Source organism: Miscanthus floridulus, chromosome 10 (assembly GCF_019320115.1).
Source record: "Miscanthus floridulus cultivar M001 chromosome 10, ASM1932011v1, whole genome shotgun sequence".
Taxonomy (NCBI): domain Eukaryota; kingdom Viridiplantae; phylum Streptophyta; class Magnoliopsida; order Poales; family Poaceae; genus Miscanthus; species Miscanthus floridulus.
Window position 1 is genome coordinate 95,802,521 of NC_089589.1, and position 11,957 is coordinate 95,814,477.

Sequence of the window (11,957 nt, forward strand, 5' to 3'; positions counted from 1 at the left end):
ATTCTTATTTCAAAAGTACAAAAGAAGAGTTAATAAACATACAATAAGAATTTTAACTTCTCTTGAGAATAAAAAAAAATATGTCATAATTAATAAGATTAAATATTAAAATCAAAATTTTAGATTTATGGCATCAAAAGATATGGGCTGCAATAAGAGCCACTATAGTTTAAGCTTTTCTTTTTGAAGTTAATGTTTCAACTAAATTCATATTCAAGTTACACAGAGGTGACATGAAAACAGAAAAAGCAATGGATATAGATGGAAAAACATATAGATCAGTAACTTATACATCTATCACAACTAGAGATAGAGACAACATTGTATCAGTTGAGTCTATTGTGTTGGAAAATGAACAAATAGAAAACGTGCAATTTAATATTTGTAATTTAATTTAGATTCATGACATCAGAATTTAATATGGGCCACAAAAAAGAGGCCACAGTTTTGTCACACCCAATTTTAAGGATAAAATTGAATGCACAAAACTCGTGTGTGCCCAGGGATCAATCACACACACAAGCTGACAAATTACATAATGTATCATCTCGGTGTTCATACATCAGATCCATAATATAACTCAGTCTTACATTACACAGCGGAATATAAAAAGATAATAAAACTCTCGTGGGCTTCATCACAGGGAAGGTCAACTGGTTGACCACAAGCCTAAAAATCCTCCGGGAAATCCTCATACCCGTTGTCATCTGTTACCCATCCAGGATTTTTTATCCAAATAAAGAAGATAAACAAGCGTAAGTACATCCCGTACTTAACAAGCTAACATGGGGTTATGAAGCTCAAAAAGGGTTGACTCTGGTTTACTGCAGTTAGCATTTTTAGTACGACAAGCTTTTATCATCAGATATTATCAAATTATGCTTAAGCTCCCATTTAATCCCATAAGAACATATATCAGGGTCAAGTGTACCATATATCATCATTGAACAACTTAAATGATCATCATGAGGTATCCAGTTATTCTGTGAGTTTTCCGGGCCGCTCGTGATCGTGAGCACGGCTGTTATAACAGTTTGTTACCCTCTGCAGAGGTGGTGCACATTCACCGCGAGTCGTGATCCCCATATGCCTGGGTTAATTACTCCCATGTCACTGCCAAGGTGAGCGGGCAGGGTACACTATGAAACCATTTCATAGGTTTCCCTAACAAGTTAGGGCCGCTAGGTTTCCTTGGCAGGCAGATGTAGGAACCCCCCTTTCCTATGGCACATATCCATCGCGGCTATACTCATAGGAATAGAGGCAGCCCTATACCCAACGTGGCAAGCCCCATTTGCGCCAAAAAGGTAACCTCTAACTAGCTAGAAAATATCCTATTATTGAGCTAAAGTCAGAGCCATATGACTCTCCTGGTTGCACTGTCAGTCCCAGCTTTTGCCGACAGATAAGTCCTTAAGGAGAGCTGGGAGCAACATGAACAAAGGTCATTTGCACCTTCGCCCTATGGAACAGTTGTTATGAATCATGTTAAACTCTTAGTTCCATAGTAACATTCATCATCATGTATATTAAGTTTAGTTAGAGCTCTAGCAATCTACCCATATGCATTTAACCCATAGGAGACAAGGCACAGGATAAACAATCACTAGGTTGTCCTTACGGTTATCAAAATTAGACACATGCAAATGAGTAATTGATTAAAGTGAAATAGGACATCAAGGAAGGCCCATGCTATACTTGCCTTGGTTCACAAACTCGTGCTGGTCCTGCTGGTCGTCGAAGAATTCTTGGTCTCCAACGTTTTCCTCACCGTCTGAACGTGACCAACATGGCAACATACAACATTCCAAAAGCATTCATGCAAAGAAAACATTCCTATCATTAGAACAGTACACCAACAATATTGAAAACAAGATAAAATGTTTGTAAACATAATCTACGTCTCGCTACGAGCACGTCAACGCGAAGTTCACGAAAAACGGAGCTAAAATGCGAAAGTTATGATTTAAACGGGTTTTCCTATAGCCATATATTTAATTAAATCTAATCATGAAATTAAAAAGTTCCAAACTTGACTAACAGTAGTTCCAACATGTAGCTTATGAAATTACGAAGCTAACGCGATTTGAATGGATCAATTCGGAGCTAAAACGACAATTTTATAAGTGAAACAGTTCAAATGGCATTTCTGTAAATACTGAAAACGTATTTTTGACTTAAACCGTGAAGTTTACGCTTTCCAAATGAGATTGCGCATTCGGGGAACTACGCCTTGGACTGCGGGTTAGGACTTAGAAAAGTCCAGGGTCTCTTTTACAAAACAGCCACGCGAAGGGGTATCGGCTGATCTCGGCCGTCGGATCATGGATGGAGGGCTCGGATTAGACCTGGGGAGGGAGAGAGAAGAATTTCAGCCGGGCACAGCGACGCCGGCGGTGAGGCGCCATTGCCGGCGGCGTGGAGGTCTCGGTCGCGCGTGGTTAGGGGCTAGGGTTCGCCAAAAGAGAAACCGAGCGCACCGGGGGACGCGGGGAAGGAAGGGGGTCTCGGCAATGCCGATACGGCGGCCGGGAACAGCGGGTAGCGCGGTGGCTGCCATGGCCACCGTGACGGCTTGCGGAGCTCGCGGCCAGGGCTCAAGAAGCCAAGAAAAGAGAAAGTAGATGTACCGGGAGATAGAGGGAGGCCGGGGGTTCTCACCGCGGGGAAGAAGGAGGACGGCGAAGCTCGGCGGCGACGGTCCGTGCGAGGGAGAAGACGGCGGATCCCGGCGACCACGGAACGGCGGTTGCAGAGCTTCCTCGATGCTTGGTGAGCGCGAAGAAGAGCCGGGGAGGCCGTAGGGTGCGCGGGGGATGGCTCGGCTGCTATTTGTAGCGGCCGGGGCGCGAGGGGGGGGGGGGGCGCTCCCACGATGCCAGTCGTGGGCGGCAGTTGCTGCAAGCGGCGGGCGCGGACGGTTCTGAGCCGCGCGGGGATGAAGACGGCGCCGACAAGCGGGGCCCGGGCGTCAGCGACTGAAGGGGAAAGGGATGCACGGCGGTTGCGGCCAGGCCGTGTGGCTGGGCTGGGCCGCAGTGCTGGGCGGCGCAGCGCGTGGCTGTGCTGCGGGCGCTGGGCCGAGCGGGGGCGGGGAGGCGAGCTGGGCTAGGGTTGGTGCTGGGCCACAGGGTAAAGAGAGGGGGCCAGCGGGCCAAATTCAAGAAAGGAAAAGGGAAAAAATGATTCTTTCCTTTTCTATTTTCTTCTATTTTCCAAAACCCTTTTTAAATTCAAATTTCAATTCCTCTTGAAATCTTTAACAAATTCCAAGCATTCACAAAATGATATGCAGCAGCATGTATGCATCAAAAGTTTCTAACCTTATTTTTAAATTTTAATTCCACAAAATTTATTATTTCCCTATCTTTTAATGCTCACATATTTGCATAAATAAATCATATTTAGCTATTTTAAAAGAATGTCATTATTAGGGTGTTACAATTCTACCCCCCTTAAGATGAATCTCGTCCTCGAGATTTGGGTGATTGCTTACTCAAACAGTTGGGGATACGTCTTTCTCAGATCCTCTTCTCTTTCCCAAGTAGCCTCATCCTCTGTATATCGATTCCACTGCACCTTGCACATCTTTACTGTTCGGCTTCTTGTAACTCTTTCGGCAGTTTCTAAGATCTTTATCGGATACTCTTCATAAGTAAGATCTTCCTTGACAGCAAGTTCTTCCAAAGGAATTTGTTCTTCTGGTACCCTCAGACACTTTTTTAATTGGGAAACATGGAACACGTCGTGCACACCGGACAAGCTCTCAGGCAGTTCCAACTAATAAGCTACTTCTCCACGTCTCTCTAGGATCTTAAAAGGTCCTATATATCTTGGTGCTAACTTTCCCTTCATATTGAATCTTCTCACACTTCTCATTGGTGACACTTTCAAGTACACATCATCACCAATCTCGAAAGTCAGCTCTGTTCTACGGGTATCCGCGTAACTCTTCTGTCGGGACTGAGCTACTCTCAAATTGTCTCTAATCATTCTCACTTGTTCTTCTGCGTATCTAAGGACATCGGGACCAAACACTTGAGTTTCTCTAGTCTGATTCTAGAACAAAGGCGTTCTACACTTACGCCCATACAACGCCTCGAAAGGTGCCATCTTGAGACTCTTCTGATAACTGTTGTTGTACGAGAACTCTACGTAAGGCAAACTCTTATCCCAACTATCACCATACTGAAGTGCACAAGCTCTCAACATATCTTCTAAAATCTGGTTGATCCTTTTAGTCTGTCCATCGGTTTGCGGGTGGTACGTAGAACTGAAATTCAACTTTGTCCCCAAAGATCTATGCACTTTATGCCAGAATTGCGATGTAAATTGGGTGCCTCTATCCGACACAATTTTCTTGGGAACACCATGTAAGCACACTATTCTTTCCATGTACAACTCTGCTAATCTTGCACCATTATAGGTAGTCTTGACTGGTAAAAAGTGAGCAACTTTGGTGAGTCGATCCACTATTACCCATATTGAATCATAACCTCTTTGAGTGCGGGGTAATCCTACAATAAAATCCATACCAACTTCTTCCCATTTCCATTCAGGAATCTTCATTGGTTGTAGTAACCCTGCAGGTCTTTGATGCTCAGCTTTCACTCTTTGACAAGTGTCACACAAAGCCACATATTCTGCCACATCTCTCTTCAAACCATACCACCAATATTTCTCCTTGAGATCCAAGTACATCTTGGTACTTTCGGGATGTATAGAGTAAGCAGACTCATGGGCCTCTTGCAGAATTGCATCTCAGATAGCTTTCACTTCTGGTACACATATCCTTTTCCCAAACCAAAGAGTACCATTCTCATCCATTCTGAATCCAGGTGCCTTTCCAAGCACTACATTCTCTGCTATCTCTTTAAGTTTTTCATCCTCCAATTGACCTTTGCGTATCTCTTGTTCCAAAGTAGGCTCTATCACCAATTCCATTGCATTAGTGACCAGGCTCAAATTGAGATACTCCATTTCAGCACACAACTCTACTGACATAGATGTTATCTGAAGTCCATTGGCATAGCTCTTTCTGCTAAGTGCATCAGCTACGACGTTTGTCTTTCCCGAGTGATAATGCACTTCCAAATCATAGTCTTTGATCAATTCCAACCAACGACGTTGTCTTAGATTCAGATCTGATTGGGTAAAGATATACTTCAAACTCTTATGATCAGTATAGATATCACTCTTATGTCCAATCAGATAATGTCTCTAGATCTTTAAAGCATGAACCACAGCTGCCAATTCCAAGTCATGAGTAGGATATTTCAACTCATGCTTCCTTAGTTGTCTAGATGCATATGCAACCACTCTTCCTTCTTGCATAAGCACACATCCAGGACCCAAACGGGATGCATCACAATATATAGAGAAGTTCTTGATTAAATCGGGCAAGATTAATACTGGAGCTGTAGTCAATCTCTTCTTTAGCTCTTCAAAGTTTGCCTGGCATTTATCCGACCATACATACTTAGCATTCTTTTCCAACAGAGCTGTCATGGGCTTGGTTAGCTTGGAAAAGCCTTCAATGAACCTTCGGTAATAACCAGCTAATCCCAAAAAGCTACGAATCTCACTTACAGTAGTTGGTGGTTTCCAATTCAGTACATCTTGCACTTTGCCTGGATCCACTGCTATTCCACCATTGGAGACAACATGACCCAGAAAAGAGACTTCCTTTAACCAAAACTCACACTTGCTCCGCTTAGCGTACAACTTATGTTCTCTAAGCTTTTGCAAGACCAACCTTATGTGTTCCGCATGTTCTTCTTCAGTCTTGGAGAATATTAGTATGTCATCTATGAATACTACCACAAATTTATCCAGAAACTCCATGAACACCTTATTCATCAGATACATGAAGTATGCAGGTGCATTGGTCAATCCAAAAGACATAACGGTGTACTCATATAATCCATACCGTGTAGTGAATGCTGTCTTGGGTATGTCCGAGTTCTGAATCTTAAGCTGATGATAACCAGATCGGAGATCAATCTTGGAGAACACATGAGCTCCTCTCAATTGATCAAACAAATCATCAATCCTAGGCAAAGGGTATTTATTCTTGATGGTAACCACATTAAGTGAGTGGTAATCCACACACATCCGTTGACTACCATCCTTCTTATCCACAAAGATCACAGGGCCCCCCATGGGGAAGAACTGGGGCGTATGAAACCTTTTTCTTGCAACTCTTTTAGTTGTTTCTTAAGCTCTTCTAATTCATTAACTCCCATTCTATATGGACGTTTAGCTATTGGTGCAGTTCTAGGTAATAATTCAATAATGAATTCAATGTCTCGGTCAGGTGGCATACCTGGCAAGTCATCGGGGAAGACATCCAAGAACTCCTCCACGACACGATCTTGTTCATTGACTTCACCATCTAGCTGGTTCACTGTGGCTATAGGCTGAGCTTGCACTACCACTTCTACACAGATTCTATCTCCATTGAGTGATGTCACAACCACAGATTTCTCCTGACACTGAATCACTGCCCGGTGTTGTTTCATCCAATCCATTCCCAGGATAAGATCAATTCCCGCTGTTCTCAACACAATAGGCTTCACTTTGAAGTCTACCCCCCTTAAGGAAATGATAGTTGAGGGGCTCCAATAAGAAGCGGGCATACTACCTCCCGGGGAATTTACTAGTATGGGGTTTTTTATGGCACACAACGGTATGCTATGCATTCTAACAAAAGCTTGGGAGATAAAAGAATGCGAAGCACCAGAATCAAAAAGTACGGTAGCAGAGATAGAGTTGATGCTGAACGTACCCAACATGACCTTAGGCGTCTCCTAAGCTGCATCAGATGACACATAGTTCACCTTCGCCGTGTGAGGTGGTCGGGCGTTGAACTTCTGATTGTTGGTCTGGTTCTGAGGTGCTTGTTGGTTCTGCTTCTTAGGACACTGATGAGCATAGTGACCTACTTCTCCACATCGGTAACAGGCATTGGGATTGTTGGGTGCACCACTCTTCATAGGAGCATTGTTGGGCACTCCCTGGCGTGTTGCAGGATTGCTGGTCTGTTGCGGGGGACGCTGATTTCCAAACTGTTGCTGATATTGAGGGCGTTGCTGGAACTGGTTCCGCTGAGGATACTGACCACGGTTTCCCTGGTGTGTTGGTCCTTGATTCCTCTGCTAGAAACCTTGCTGGGGATAAGCACGTGGGCGAGTGTTGCTTCTAGAAGCTTGCCCTTGGAGCCTTCTCTTCTTAGCTTCCATCTCCTTGCGCTTATCATCAATCACGATTGCGTGATTCACCAAAGACTGGAAGTTAGGGTAAGTATTAGACATCAGCTAGAGCTATAGTCTATCATAGAGTCCCTTGAGGAAACGGCGTTGCTTATCCTTGTCATCCGCTACATCATTAGGAGCGTAGCGTGATAGTTGGGCGAACTTGTCCCGATACTCCGCCACAGTCATTGATCCTTGCTTGAGAGATCTGAATTCTTCCTGCTTCAGTTCCACAAGTCCATCAGGAATATGATATGATCGGAAATTGTCCTTGAATTCCTGCCAAGTGATAGCAGGAGCATTGTTGGGACGTCCAAACTGGAATGATTCCCACCAATCCTGAGCAGCTCCTTGGAGTTGCCCAGAAGCGTACAACACCTTCTCAAGGTCGTTGCATTGTGCTATGTTTAGTTGTTTCTCCACAGCACGCAACCAATCATCTGCCTCCATAGGGTCTGAGGAATGGGTGAACACCGGTGGACGACCTTTCATAAACTCTCCACGCTTATCTCTAACCTGAATAGGTGGTGGCCCTCTTGCAGGTTCATTGTCCAAGCGCTGCATCATAGCTTGCATCAGCTGCGCTTGCATTCCCAATATCTGTTCCATGGTCACAGGTGGCGGTGGTGGATTTAGAAGAGCATCACGCCCACGACCACGGCCTCTGCCTCTTCCTCCTCTTGCGGCCATCTGTTTTCCAACAAATGTGCAAAATTTAGAGATTTTTTTCCATTTATAGAGGGCTTACAAAAGATAAGACACAATGCTGAGAATTTTCTGGACAAGACTCAAATTCAGCAGTTCAGTAAAACTGTTATAACTCGAGTTTCAGAGATCCAACAGAGGTGCACCAAGATTCGTTATAAAGCTTAGGACATAAGCTACAACTTTCATTTAGACCACTTTTACAGATTCGGACTCACACAGTCAAAAGTAGAGCTAAACCGAAACTGTTCTGAGTTCCAGACAGTGCAGGAACATCAACTTGTGATAGCTAGATCTCCCAAACCTGAACAGCTATTGATGTGATTCCAGAGACACATGAAAGATACAGAGGTCTAGTTATCTCCACAAAAATTTCAGAATTTTTATCATCCCAGATTTCGAGATACCAGAAAAAGAACACAGGCTGCTCCAGAAATCAGCACAGCAGAGATAAGATAAAGCGAAACATCTGCATTAAGATTTCATTCTAAACTTAAAGTTCCAATCTAAGGAAGTTGTGGACATGCCCACAAACTTCCAGCAATCAAGCAAAATACCAAATCAACCAAGTTCACAAATTAAACATCTAATCAACCAAGTTCACAAGACCAACAAGACTAAATAAGAACACGAACTAACGACGTGGTAATCTAGATCAAGGCACCTAACACCTATGGAGCGGTGTCAATCATGGTGAAGGAACGGCGCTTCTTCTTGTAGATGGAAGGCTGTCCAAGTTGTGCTCGAAGTTCATCCACTTGTTTCTAAAGGCGTCTCTGCGCCGTCTAAGATGCACACAGTTCTCCTTTGACTTCCTCATCCACTCCCTGCATAGCGTGGACATGCTGCACCGTTGCCTCCAGAGTTGGGTCATTCATTGGTGGAGCCAAAACCTGCCAAACACCCTCATGATCATTTTGAGGAAGGAACCTGAAGCGATCCTCCCTCATGGCCTCAAAGCGACGACCATGGTAGTGGATGTAGGCATTCTGTGCTGCATCCTCCATGCCATCCAAAGCATGGGCTCTCCTGGCAGGGGCACAGTGGACAGTCTCCACCTCATGTCCATTCTTGATATCATTCCAAGCGGTGACCACCAGCTCTACCTTCCAGAAGGTAGCCTCCAATGGATGTTGGTACTCGGCGCAGTGGTAGCTGATGGAGGCGTGCAAGTCGGGGTAGTAGTCGTCTAGTACGTGAGTGAGGAGAGTGTGGTAGTAGGCTGTCTCTGGAGCTGGCTTTAAGTAGTACTTGCACTTCCAGCCAATCTCATCGTCGTCCACGGGGACAGCTGGGAAGGGTGCAGGTGTAGGGGAAGTAGCCGTCGACTCCTCAGGTGTAGCTACAACAGGATAGACGGGCACGGCGACTGGTGTAGAAGCAGGTGTAGGCGTCGGTGTAGCCATCTCCTCGTCGTCGGAGATGATCACAATCTCCCTCTCCGCCTGTGGGGCACGCGGGGTGAACAGGGCACGATAGCTGGCGGTGCTGAGGCGAGCAGTCTTCAGGTTATGAGACATCTATAGATTTAAAGTGAGATAGAATTCGAATCAACAATTTTAAATAATAGATTAAGGTATGAAAAGCATAAATGTTTTAATAAAATAACAAGAATAAGACAGTAAGCAAGAAACCAGAGGAGCAAAGATGCTAAAACGACCATTTTCTAACTAGGCTTGCGTCCTACAGTCAACACGGCTCTGATACCAATTTGTCACACCCAATTTTAAGGATAAAATTGAATGCACAAAACTCGTGTGTGACCAGGGATCAATCACACACACAAGCTGACAAATTACATAATGTATCATCACGGTGTTCATACATCAGATCCATAATATAACTTAGTCTTACATTACACAGCGGAATATAAAAAGATAATAAAACTCTCGTGGGCTTCATCACAGGGAAGGTCAACTGGTTGACCACAAGCCTAAAAATCCTCCGAGAAATCCTCATACCCGTTGTCATCTGTTACCCATCCGGGATTTTTATCCAAATAAAGAAGATAAACAAGCATAAGTACATCCCGTACTTAACAAGCTAACATAGGGTTATGAAGCTCAGAAAGGGTTGACTCTGGTTTACAGCAGTTAGCATTTTTAGTACGACAAGCTTTTATCATCAGATATTATCAAATTATGCTTAAGCTCCCATTTAATCCCATAAGAACATATATCAGGGTCAAGTGTACCATATATCATCATTGAACAACTTAAATGATCATCATTAGGTATCCAGTTATTCTGTGAGTTTTCCGGGCCGCTCGTGACCGTGAGCATGGCTGTTATAATAGTTTGTTACCCTCTGCAGAGGTGGTGCACATTCACCGCGAGTCGTGATCCCCATATGCCCGGGTTAATTACTCCCATGTCACTGCCAAGGTGAGCGGGCAGGGTACACTATGAAGCCATTTCATAGGTTTCTCTAACAAGTTAGGGCTGCTAGGTTTCCTTGGCAGGCAGATGTAGGAACCCCCCTTTCCTATGGCACATATCCATCGTGGCTATACTCATAGGAACAGAGGCAGCCCTATACCCAACGTGGCAAGCCCCATTTGCACCAAAAAGGTAACCTCTAACTAGCTAGAAAAGATCCTATTACTGAGCTAAAGTCAGAGCCATATGACTCTTCCGGTTGCACTGTCAGTCCCAACTTTTGCCGACAGATAAGTCCTTAAGGAGAGCTGGGAGCAACATGAACAAAAGTCATTTGCACCTTCGCCCTATGGAACAGTTATTATGAATCATGTTAAACTCTTAGTTCCATAGTAACATTCATCATCATGTATATTAAGTTTAGTTAGAGCTCTAGCAATCTACCCATATGCATTTAACCCATAGGAGACAAGGCACAGGATAAACAATCACTAGGTTGTCCTTACGATTATCAAAATTAGACACATGCAAATGAGTAATTGATTAAAGTGAAATAGGACATCAAGGAAGGCCCATGCTATACTTGCCTTGGTTCACAAACTCGTGCTGGTCCTGCTGGTCGTCGAAGAATTCTTGGTCTCCAATGTTTTCCTCACCGTCTAAACGTGACCAACACAGCAACATACAACATTCCAAAAGCATTCATGCAAAGAAAACATTCCTATCATTAGAACAGTACACCAACAGTATTGAAAACAAGATAAAATGTTTGTAAACATAATCTACGTCTCGCTACGAGCACGTCAACGCGAAGTTCACGAAAAACGGAGCTAAAATATGAAAGTTATGTTTTAAATGGGTTTTCCTATAGCCATATATTTAATTAAATCTAATCATGAAATTAAAAAGTTCCAAACTTGACTAACAGTAGTTCCAACATGTAGCTTATGAAATTACGAAGCTAACGCGATTTGAATGGATCAATTCGGAGCTAAAACGACAATTTTATAAGCGAAACAGTTCAAATGGCATTTCTGTAAATACTGAAAACGTATTTTTGACTTAAACCGTGCAGTTTACGCTTTCCAAACGAGATTGCGCATTCGGGGAACTACGCCTTGGACTGCGGGTTAGGACTTAGAAAAGTCCAGGGTCTCTTTTACAAAACAACCGCGCGAAGGGGTATCGGCTGATCTCAGCCGTCGGATCATGGATGGAGGGCTCGGATTAGACCTGGGGAGGGAGAGAGAAGAATTCCGGTCGGGCACAGTGACGCCGGCGGTGAGGCGCCATTGCCGGCGGCGTGGAGGTCTCGGTCACACGTGGTTAGGGGCTAGGGTTCGCCAAAAGAGAAACCGAGCGCACCGGGGGACGCGGGGAAGGAAGGGGGTCTCGGCCATGCCGATACGGCGGCCGGGAACAGCGGGTAGCGCGGTGGCCGCCATGGCCGGCGGTGACGGCTTGCGGAGCTCACGGCCAGGGCTTAAGAAGCCAAGAAAAGAGAAAGTACAGGTACCGGGAGATAGAGGGAGGCCGGGGGTTCTCACCGTGGGGAAGAAGGAGGACGGCAAAGCTCGGTGGCGACGGTCCGTGCGAGGGAGAAGACGGCGGATCCCGGCGA